This window comes from Leopardus geoffroyi, chromosome E2, assembly GCF_018350155.1.
Source record: "Leopardus geoffroyi isolate Oge1 chromosome E2, O.geoffroyi_Oge1_pat1.0, whole genome shotgun sequence".
Taxonomy (NCBI): Eukaryota; Metazoa; Chordata; class Mammalia; order Carnivora; family Felidae; genus Leopardus; species Leopardus geoffroyi.
In genome coordinates this window covers 25,732,973-25,745,108 of record NC_059335.1, presented here as the reverse complement: position 1 = coordinate 25,745,108, position 12,136 = coordinate 25,732,973, and the positions used below count along the sequence as shown (strand labels likewise).

Below are 12,136 nucleotides of genomic sequence, written 5' to 3'. Positions count from 1 at the left end.
TCTTCATTAGATTTAGAGATCCAGCCAAAGTCTGTAAAGTGAACATAATTTTACCCACCATCACCTCTTTACCCTTCTGTTCTCTTTGCCCTTTGATACTTTGCATTAGCCACACTAACTTCCTTGATGTTCCTTAAACACTACAAAGCAAGGTCCAATTGCAGGGCTTCAGTCAAGTAACTATTTTCTCTGCCTGGAATATTATTCTTCCAGAAACCTATATCACCTCCTTCAACTTATTTCTCCAAATCTACTTCACTTCCTTCACATCTTCATTCGGATGTCATCTTCTTTCTCATTAGTCCTGCTGTATTCAGAATTGCAACTCAAAAGCACTCCCCTTACCTTTGCTCTCCTTTAGTGTTTCCCCAAAGCCCTTTCCTTTGCTAAAATACTGTCTACTTATTTTCTTATTATATCTTCTCATACTACAACATAAAGTATATGAGGGTGGGGATTATTGTTTGTTCTGTTCACTAGAACAATGCCTGGCACCAAATAGAAAGGTAAGCGTATCTGTTGAATAAATAGTCACAGATTTAGCAACAGAACACAACCTGAAGACAGGTAACATATTAAAAATATGTGGTCAAACTGGCCCTAATTGGTAGGCCTCTTTCAGCTAAAGATTTAATGGCTAACAAAGGAAGCTCTTGAGGAAAATGTTATTTGTTTACAGAAGTTCAAACATAGATTGTTAAGTGGGTTCTCTTTTAAAACTCCATAAGGGTTTTCTAAGAACTATATACAAAGCTTTGGAACTTTGGCCATGGAAATTTTATCTAAGCAGATGTAGAAAATAATGGAGACATTTTCCTAAGAACTCTGTCCACTTTTTAAAAAATACAAATTAAGCCATTTCAACTCTTAAGATATCATAAGGTTATCTTATAAATCCCTTCTAAATGCATTCAGTTTGAACTGATTCAAATTCTGTCCTAAATAATAGTGGATCTTTATCAGCAAAGATGAAGAGACCTGTTTACTAAAAATTGCAGTTGTTTCTGATGTTATCATCCTGGTCTCTGATAAGAATAGGGCACCAGGGAGACAAAATAATAGGAAATGTTTTTTTGTAAGCATCCTATAACTTGTTTGATACTTACACAGTTTCTTCTTAAACACTTCTGAGAGAGATTTTATAGAGATATTAGTCTGTTGTAGCAATATTACACTTGTTTATTTCATAACTATTAGTACCTGTTTTTAGTAGGTGGGCTTAATCAGGAATGTCTGCCCCTTACCCAAAAAAAGTCTATTAAAGTACTGAATCTGTCATAACTTTTTTTAGTTTTCATCTGAAATAGTCAGGAATTAAGAATCATGACCATTTATTGAACACTTAAATGAATGTGGCCCTATTCTAAGCAGCTTAAGTATTATTTATTTAGTAAGTATTCACTTATTTGAACCTTACAACAACCTAATGGATCAAATTCTATTAATAAACTCACTATTATGAAACCAACATAGAGAGGTTAAGTAATTTCCCCAAAGTCATACCATGGAACCCGAGAAAGACTCTCTGCCTCTAAACATTATACATTTATATAACCATGTAGAGCTGTATTCTTAGCATTGTTGTGATCCTAAAACCCCTTTGAGAATCTAGGGAAAGTTATGGAACCTCTGTGAAGAAAAATGCACATAAAAATAAAAGGTTTTGCTCATGAGCACCCTGACCCTATCTGTAAACTCCCTAGAAGGACCCCAGTGAAGAAGGAAATAATACACCTCATTTTACCTAGTGACATTTAAAGATTACAGACATATAATGCAGAAAACAAAGTCCCATATTACCTGAACCCTTAGATATTAACATTGTTATTGCTTTGGTCTGTGTTCACCACATTGTTTTTCTAAGCATATTTTATGCACAAAAGTGACTATATGAGATTTCTTTTGTGTTGTTTTTTTCTTAATGATGTAAGAACTATATTAAAATGTAAATTCTCTATTCATCAGAAAATATCATTAAACTAAAATTAAGATATATCCAACATACGTGACCAAGCATGATTGAGTTCCAAACTAAAGAATTTCTATAAATCAAGAAAAAAGACAGCTTACTAGAAAAATAGGCAAAAATACTGAGAGGCATATCACAAAAGAACAAAAAGACTAGCAAACGTACATATTGGATGTCTGTAGAAATCAGAGAGGGGGACCTGAGTGGCTCAGTTGGTTGAGCATCCGACTCTTGGTTTTGGCTCAGGTCATGATATCACAGTTTGTGGGTTTGAGCCCTGCATCAGGCTCTTTGCTGACAGTGGTGCAGAGCCTGCTTGGGATTCTCTCTCTCCTTCTCTGTCTGCCCTTCCCCCACACACGTGTGCTCTTTCTCTCAAATAAACTTCTAAACAGAGAAATTAAAATGAAAACCGTAACATTTTATACTCATCTGATCTGCAAAAATTATTGAGATTTCCCTCGCTGCATAGTGAAAAAATTGCTATACACATTAACATGAATAAATCTCAGAATTAGTTCAGCAAAAAAAATGTCCAAGGAGAGATTTTAGGTAGATTTCAAAACTATGCAAAACCTTTATGGAGAAGGAGGAAGAAAAAATTCAGCAGAGATTTGCTGGATTTGAGTGGCAAAAGAGTGATCATTTTGTTGAGGGAGCAGAAGATATTTGAGTGTTTATTATGTGTATTTGATTGTTTATTATCTCATGAACTGTAAGATCATGACCTGAGCCTAAATCAAGAGTTGGATGCTTAACTGCTTAAGCCACACAGGTGCCCCAAGTGTTTATTATTCATTCTATCTTTGGTAGATTTTATTTGTATGACTTATTTCACAGTTTTAAAAATGATTGCCAAAAATGAGGGTCCAACTATATATACCATTTTCACAATTCTTTTTTTCACTTAATTTCTTAGAAACCTTTCTTCTATCTCAGTACTTTAGATTACTTCATCTACATCATAGCTGAATTATTTTTGTGTGAATATGTAATTCTTTTAACATGTTAAGTCTTGCCACTAAACATAGATTGGAAAGAATGCCAGTAATAAATGCTGCTTACTAAACCTTCTGGTTTGTGAAGGGATTCTCTGTGTTCATGTGGATTTTGCATGTTGTCTGTAAATACCACTACCATCAATGGATTTAAGGCTTTTACTTTGTTGATTTAAAATTTAAATTTTATGTAGTCATGAAGACAGTATGATACTGACACAAGAACAGACACTCAGATCAATGGAACAGAATAGAGAACCCAGAAATGGACCCACAAACATATGGCCAACTAATCTTTGGCAAAGCAGGAAAAAATAGCTAATGAATAAAGACAGTCTCTTCAGCAAATGGTACTAGGAAAACTGGACAGCAACATGCAGAAAAATGAACCTAGACCACTATCTTACACCATACACAAAAATAAATTCAAAATGGATGAAAGATCTCTACATAAGACAGGAAACCAAACTCCTAGAGGAGAAATCAGGCAAAAACCTGGTCAACGGACCTCGGCCGCAGCAACTTCTTACTCAACACATCTCCGGAGGCAAAGGAAACAAAAGCAAAAATGAACTATTGGGACCTCATCAAAATAAAAAGTTCTGCACAGCGAAGGAAACAATCAGCAAAACTAAAAGGCAGCCTACGGAATGGGAGAAGATATTTGCAAATGACATATCAGATAAAGTTTAGTATCCGAAATCTAGAAAGAACTTACCAAACTCAACACCCAAAAAGCAAATAATCCAGTGAAGAAATGGGCAAAGACATGAATAGACACTTTTCCAAAGAAGACATCCAGATGGCTAACAGACACATGAACAAATGCTTCACATCACTCATCATCAGGGAAATACAAATCAAAACTACAATGAGCTACCACCTGTCAGAATGAACTCAGGCAACAATAGATGTTGGCGAGGATGCAGAGAAAGAGGATCTCTTTTGCACTGCTGGTGGGAATGCACATTGGTACAGCCACTGTGGAAAACAGTGTGGAGGTTCCTCAAAAAATTAAAAAGAACTACCTTACAGACCCAGCAATTGCACTACTAGATATTTATCCAAGGGATACAGGTGTGCTGTTTCAAAGGGGCACATGTACCCCAATGTTTATAGCGGCACTATCAACAATAGCCAAAGTATGGAAAGAGCCCAAATGTCCATCAATGGATAAATAGATAAAGAAGATGTGGTATATATGTATACGATGGAGTATTACTCGGCAATCAAAAAGAATGAAATCTTGCAATTTGCAACTACGTGGATGGACCTAGAGGGTATTATGCTAAGTGAAATTAGTCAGTCAGAGAAAGACAAAAATCATATGACTTCACTCATATGAGGACTTCAAGATACAAAACAGATGAACATAAGGGAAGGGAAGCAAAAATAATATAAAAACAGGGAGAGGGACAAAACATAAGAGACTCTTAAATATGGAGAACAAACAGAGGCTTGCTGGAGGGGTGGGGGGGGGAGATGGGCTAAGTGGGTCAGAGGCATTAAGGAATCTACTCCTGAAATCATAATTGCATCATATGCTAACTAACTTGGGTATAAATTAAACAGTAAATAATTTTTTTTAAATGCTTGATAAGTAAAACAAAAAAAGTATTAAATTTTAATAAAGTAAAAATATAATATAAATTTTGTTGGTTTAAAGTTTACTTTTTAAAATTTTTTAATGTATATTTTTGAGAGAGAGAGAGAGAGAGGGAGGATGAGTGGAGGAGGGGCAGAGAGAGAGGGAGACACAGAATCCAAAGCAGGCTCCAGGCTCTGAACTGTCAGCACAGAGCCCAACGCGGGGCTGCAACTCATGAACCGCGAGATCATGACCTGAGCTGAAGTCGGATTCTTAACCAACTGAGCCACCCAGGCGCCCCTAAAGTTTATTTAAACTTCAAGTAAACACATGCTATAATGCCAGTGTACTGTTGTATGTAGCACTAAATCTTCTTTTGGCTTACTTAATAGAGCATTCTACATTTAGCACTGACTTCTTGTTTTCTTTTCCCAAATTTTTATTCTGGAAGTTTTCAAGCACGTACAACATATTTAGAAGATTATTAGAGTTAGAATACTCTTAGCCTACATTGAACAATATTGAACATTTTGCTATATTTTAACATATATAGCTCATTTATATATACGTAAATAAAGTTTTCCTGAACTAATTGAAAGTGAGTTGATGTTCTCATATACAACCATGATACTGTTATTACATCTAAGAAAATTAGTAGTTATTCCATGATGTCATTTAATAATCCATCTATATTCACATTTTACAGTTGTTTCAAAAACACCTTCATGGGGCGCCTGGGTGGCTCAATCGGTTAAGCGTCTGACTTCAGCTCAGGTCACAATCTCGCGGTCCGTGAGTTCAAGCCCCGCGTCGGGCTCTGGGCTGATGGCTCAGAGCCTGGAGCCTGCTTCCGATTCTGTGTCCCCCTCTCTCTCTGCCCCTCCCCCGTTCATGCTGTGTCTCTCTCTGTCTCAAAAATAAATAAACTTAAAAACAAAAACACCTTCATAACTACCTTTCTTTCTTTCCTATTTAGGATCCAATCAAAACTCACATATGTAGTTATTTTACTTTCTCTTAATCTAGCTACCACCTTGCCCCTCCCCTTTTTTTAATGATACTAACTTTCTAAATAGTCCAAACCACTTGTATTACAGTATGCCCCACATTCTGTATTTATCTGGTTGCTTCCACATGGTGTTTAACTTTTGTACACCAACTTCTTATTGTAAAAAAATGGAAGGTACTCCAGTAAGCTCAGTATGCTTTGACAAAGATGAACTTTTTTTGTAATTATGAAGAGAAAAGTAAAAATGCTATCAATACCACAGATGTTATCTTTAAAAAAAAAAGAAAGCAAGAAAGAAAAAGAAGGATCAAATGTAATGAGTGCTTATTATATTAGTTGTATTTCCATAGAGGGAGCAGTGTATTGGCCATAACCACTTTGTAGAGTCTCTTCTCAAGTTCAATATATATACCAAACATTTTTAAGTAATCTTTTTCCTTACTATATTAGTACAATATATTATTTATTATATGGAAATAGCAACATGGAATTTCTTCCTTTGATTCAAATGGTTCTTGGTATTTGTTGCATGAAGTATGATTTTTTTCCTGTGCATTAAAAACACAATTATATTTCAGTATGTGAGATATGTTGTACATCTGTTCTTTGATCCTGTGCAAAGGTGTTTGTTACTCATGTTTTATGGTTCTAGAAATAAAAACATAATCTCCTTATATCCATGATCAATTGAGTCATTTAAATCATTTACCAATAAATTTAGCCTATAAAAGCTGTTAAGATTAGACAAGATAATTGAAGTCATTTCTCCATTTGATACTGTATTTCAGACATTTATAATCATAGGTTAAGTGAACGTTATTAAACAACCATGCACAATGGCTATGAGTGGCCAGAGCCAGGGTTCTGTAGGGAGCGGTGTCTTGGCATCCAATGAGGTTGATCTTTGGGTTTTTCCCCTCACAGCCTTGGTTTTGGTCAAGTCTTTGTTGGTCTTTGATACTGTCTCCCATTTGTAAAACTAGGGATTGTATCACCTAGCTTGAGGCAGTGGCTTTAGAGTGTTTCTGACTGAGAACGATAGTAAGAAAACATTTTACATCATAACCTGTATACACATAGTTGTACCATGTATATTTATAGGTATATACCTATACATGTAATAAACATTTTTACATAACAGATTTCACCCATACTGTGTGTGGTACACTTTATTTTAAAATGTTAATGAAATTGATTTCATGACCCAATAAAAGGTAGTGGCCCTTGGTTGAAAACACTAAAGATTCAATTAGTTTCAGATTCTACTACCAAAATGATTCTACCGTTTTGGTCATTCAGTTAGCAAACATATCTTGAACAGTTATCACATACCTGTGTGAACAGAACTGGCAGTCCCTAGCTTTTTGTTGTTTCCTGTAGCCCCTTGGGGAAGAGAGAAAATACACAAGAAAAGGGGTCATTGTGAACTATCAACTAAACCACAAAGAAACACCTGGGCATGGTGTTTCATGTGGGTATGTGAAAGAATACCAGGGGGGATCAGCTTTATAATGGGCATAGGAGGCTGCAGAATGAGGGTGTGGCTCAAACTGGAGAGAAAGGACAAAGGAAACCAGAGCAAGAGTGAGGGAAGGCTTCAGTGAGGCTCTTGAAACTTGTCTTGACTAGACAAATTTGAAAACTGTGCTTTCAATCATGTCTCCTGAGGTCACTGATTTTTTGTAAATGATCCTCTTGTAATTAAGCACATAAATAATTACTTCACAAAACACTTTCCCAAATGATTTTAATCTTTAACTGTCTGTTCTATTAAATAACCATCCCTGTGGGTCAACACCCCCACCTCATTTCAGGCACCAGTCCCCGAGTCGTACCTACTGCTTATCGCCCAGAATTCCTACCACAATCCCCTGTCCTTTTGATTCTGATTTAATCTCTAGGCACTATCTGACACAACTTTTCTATCTTTATAATATTTGCTTTCTTAAATGGGCTTGCTTTCCTTTTAGAACCCACTATGGGCTCCTCTTTGTCTCTCTGACTCATAGATGTTGGATAAGGCTCAGGATTTTGTCCTCAGCCCTCTTCCCTTTTTACACTAAACACTCTTCTTGGGCACTTTATTGATTGTTCACTTCCTTGGCTTAAATCAGTTACATTAGTTATGCCCCCACCTCCCAAATTTATGTCTCCTATCCTGATCTCTCTTACAGATTTTACCATTCCTGTAATTCACAGGCATTTCAAACTCCACATGTCCCAAATAGAACATGTTATGTTACCTTCCAAACCTCCTCATTCTGCTTTGCTTTCTATCTTGTCTCCCTGGTGGTCAAGCTATTTACAAAAATCATTCTTATTCTCTCTCTTTCTCACTCTTACTTCCAGTTACCAAATCCTCATGACTTTGCCTCCTAACAGCCTTTTGAAGCCACTATTTCACCTACCCAGGTTTACACCATATTATATTATATCTTACTTACTATACCTTAACAGCCTTCTAACTTGGTCTCATAGTCACCAGTGTCCTTCTCTCAAGTCCAGTGTTCAGATAAAATCCTAAAGTAGAGATTTGATCTTATCACACCCTTATTAAAATCTCTTAGTGACACCTCATAACCATCAGGAAGAATTTTGTGCTCCTGATCACAGCACCCAAAGCCCTCCCTAGTCTAGTCCCTGCTGTGTGTTACTGCCATCTGAGCTCTCTCTAAACCCCCTCTTTGTGTTCCTGCCACATGGAACTTACCTGCTATTTCTTCTGCCCAAGACACTCTGAACTCCCATGCCTCTGTTCAACTGGCTGACTTTTACATATCCTTCAGCTCTCAACTGAGCGCTCTCTTTTTTGGGGGGAAGCTGTCTCTGACCCCCAGTGTAACAGCTAATACTCTGTCATAATTGCTTGTTTACTTGTCCTTTTCCTGTAGGAGATTGTCAGCTCTTAAGAAGAGTTGTCTGTCTGCTCTGTTTATCATTTTAGCCCCAGCTCCTGACACAGGGCTTGTGCCTAGCAATTGCCTATTTGAATGACGAAGGAAAGAATGAAAGTGAGAAAAAGCCATAAAGGCAGACAGTGTACCACTGTGTTTAAGAATACAGGCTTTGGAGTCCAGTAGGTCTGGGTTTTAATCCTGCCTTTACCACTGACCACCTGAACAAATTATTTTTTTTTTTTAATTTAAAAAAAAATTTTTTTTTTCAACGTTTATTTATTTTTGGGACAGAGAGAGACAGAGCATGAATGGGGGAGGGGCAGAGAGAGAGGGGGACACAGAATCGGAAACAGGCTCCAGGCTCTGAGCCATCAGCCCAGAGCCCGACGCGGGGCTCGAACTCACGGACCGCAAGATCGTGACCTGGCTGAAGTCGGACGCTTAACCGACTGCGCCACCCAGGCGCCCCATGAACAAATTATTTCACATAAGCTTCAAACCCCCCAAATGAGGATGTTAACATTTCCTACATTGTAGGGTAAGGGATAAAATTAGAGAACACACGAAGAGTATCTACCATAGTGCCTGTAGCATAACAAATACAGGATAAGGTAGACTTCAACCTGCATTACAAAACTGTAATCATCAAGACGGTATGGTACTGGCACAAGAACAGACACTCAGATAAGTGGAACAGAATAGAGAACCCAGAAATGGACCCTTAAATGTATGGCCAACTGATCTTTGGCAAAGCAGGAAAGAATATCCAATAGAATAAAGACCGTCTCTTCAGCAAATGGTGCTGGGAAAACTGGACAGCGATATGCAGAAGAATGAACCTGGACCACTTTCTTACACCATACAATAAATTCAAAATGGATGAAAGACCTAAATGTAAGACAGGAAGCCATTAAAATCCCCAAGGAGAAAGCAGGCAAAAACCTCTTTGATCTTAGCCACAGCAACTTCTTACTCAACACATCTGCGGAGGCAAGGGGAACAAAAGCAAAAATGAACTATTGGGACCTCATCAAAATAAAAAGCTTCTGCACAGCGAAGGAAACAATCAACAAAACTAAAAGGCAACCAACAGAATGGGAGAAGATATTTGCAAATGATACATCAGATAAAGGGTTAATATCCAAAATCTATAAAGAACTTATCAAACTCAACACCCAAAAAGCAAATAATCCAGTGAAGAAATGGGCAAAATACATGAATAGACACTTCTCCAAAGAAGACATCCAGATGGCCAACTGACACATGAAAAAATGCTCTACATCACTCATCATCAGGGAAACACAAGTCAAAACCACACAGAGCTACCACCTCACACCTGTCAGAATGGCTAACATTAACAACCCAGGCAACAACAGATGTTGGCGAGGATGCGGAGAAAGAGGATCTCTTTTGCATTGTTGGTGGGAAAACAGTATGGAGGTTTCTCAAAAAACTAAAAATAGAACTACCCTACAACCCAGCAATTGCACTACTAGGTATTTATCCACAGGATACAGGTGTGTTATTTCGAAGGGACACATGCACCCCAATGTTATAGCAGCACTATCAACAATAGCCAAAGTATGGAAGTATGGAAAGAGCCCAAATGTCCATCGATGGATGAATGGATAAAGAAGATGTGGTGTGTGTGTGTGTGTGTGTATGATGGAGTATTACTCAGTAATCAAAAAGAATGAAATCTTGCCATTTGCAACTATGTGGATGGAACTGGAGGATATTATTGTAAGTGAAATTCGTCAGTCAGAGAAAGACAAATATCATGGCTTCACTCATATGAGGACTTTAAGAGACAAAACAGATGAACATAAGGGAAGGGAAACAAAAATAATATAAAAACAGGGAGGGGGACAAAACATCAGAGACTCTTAAATATGGAGAACAAAGGGTTACTGGAGGGGTTGTGGGAGGGGGGATGGGCTAAACGGGTAAGGGGCATTAAGGAATCTACTCCTGAAATCATTGTTGCACTATATGCTAACTAATTTGGATGTAAATTTTAATAAAATAAAATAAAATACAGTGTTTTTCTTACAGAAGAAAAGTGAATTGTAGCTCTCTGTTAAAATCCACCTACCAGTATTATTGCATTTAATTTTTATTTCATGTTCACTGGACTTATTATCTATAATTTGGTTATACAGATTAATTTACTTGCACTTTGGTAACATGTCTTATATTCTTTGCAATGTCAGAGTAGCCCTAGCCCTCAAAATTTGATCTGTGCATAGGGAAACTCTTATCTGAGCTATGAAAATTATAGGGAGAATAGCTCTCTTTCCTTCCTGATATGGAAAGTTCCATTGTAAATTTTATTTAGTCTGATGCATACATATAGTTTGAAAAATTGGGCTTCTCTTTCTGATTAATGTTCACCAAAACATTGTCTGGTAAACAAGCTCTCCATAAGTATGGAAAGAGCACCATTGAAATCATATTAGCTCTTAAATGTCACTGAGGCTCCATTTGGTGCACTGAGAAGGAATAAGTGACACTTTGGCATTATGGCTATCATTCTGCCAGCAGATTAAATTCTTTACCTGTCAGAAAGGATCTGATTTATTTGGGGGCATTATTGCCTTAGTAACCTTATTTAGTGTCTAGTTTATTTTCAGGGAGAGGAATAGAAACGGCAACCTGAATCAAGGTAATATTTTGTTCTTAGAAACAGATTGCCTTGGTTATGTTCAGCCTTTTATAAATTACCATCATTATAGAACGTAACTGAAGTGAGCCAAACAGCTTACCGAAGAGCTAAAAAATTTAGGAAGCTTGAGTTAGTGATTTTCTTCTTGAAGAGAAGGAATTAAAATGAAGAATAGTGACCCATGTTTTAGCTTTCGTGAGTATTTCCAAAATTGAGCAGTACAGTTTGCAGTCAATTTTTCAGGAAGTATTTGCATATTTCTTATATTAATTAAGACCTTTTTTTCTTTTCCCTCATCATGCTTCCTGCCATTTTTTGTTCCTCAGCACCTCTAACTAAACATTGGAAATGACGAAAGAGGAAATAAAGCTTTTTCACGTTTTCTCTATTTTTAGTAGGTATAGGTGGTGGGGTGGTGGTTTAAAGTTTGAACTTCAGGCTAGCCTGCTGTGTGTGCCTGGTCAACTGTGGGACATAGTGTCTCTCCTGTCAAGGATGTGAGACCTCACTGAAGTGTTACGGTTAGAGTCATGCTTACAAAGTGCTTGTAAACTGAAAAGAAATTGCTGTCAAGGCCCCAATCATGCAAACCTCCCAAGTCAGTGATACTGTGTCATTGTTTTTTCTCAGAGACCTGGAGTAGCTCCTCTTTGTCCTCTAAGTTAGACGCTGGTTCCCTAGGGTGCATGCTGTGTAGCCCTCGCTTCAGATCCAGCTTTAATCCCGGAGTTCCCCTGCTGCTGTCCTGCACTGAGCATGCACTAGTTTTCCTCATTGCCATGCCTTTGCTTATGCTCTTTCTCCTACCTCACAGTTTCTCAACCATAGTGTTATTGACATATGGAGCTGGATAATCCTCTGTTGTGAGGAGCCGTCATGTGCACTGTAGGAGGTTTAGCAGTATTCCTGGTCTCTACCTCTAAATACCAGTAGTAATAAAAAAAAAAAAAAATATCTCCAGACTTCACCATACGTCCCCTGGGAAGCAAATGACATGCACAAATTATGTC

At 37.5% G+C, this 12,136-nt stretch overlaps 1 protein-coding gene and 1 long non-coding RNA gene across 3 annotated transcripts in view; both read left to right on the top strand.

Moving 5' to 3' along the window:
* Nucleotides 1-12,136, top strand: part of ITFG1 (integrin alpha FG-GAP repeat containing 1) — a 347,243-nt gene that overhangs the window by 44,730 nt on the left and 290,377 nt on the right. The gene's annotated exons all lie outside the window — the stretch shown is intronic.
* LOC123579099 lies at nucleotides 5,437-6,238 on the top strand. The gene is made up of 2 exons (XR_006702619.1): nucleotides 5,437-5,944; nucleotides 6,015-6,238. It is a non-coding gene; the product is annotated as an uncharacterized LOC123579099 (long non-coding RNA).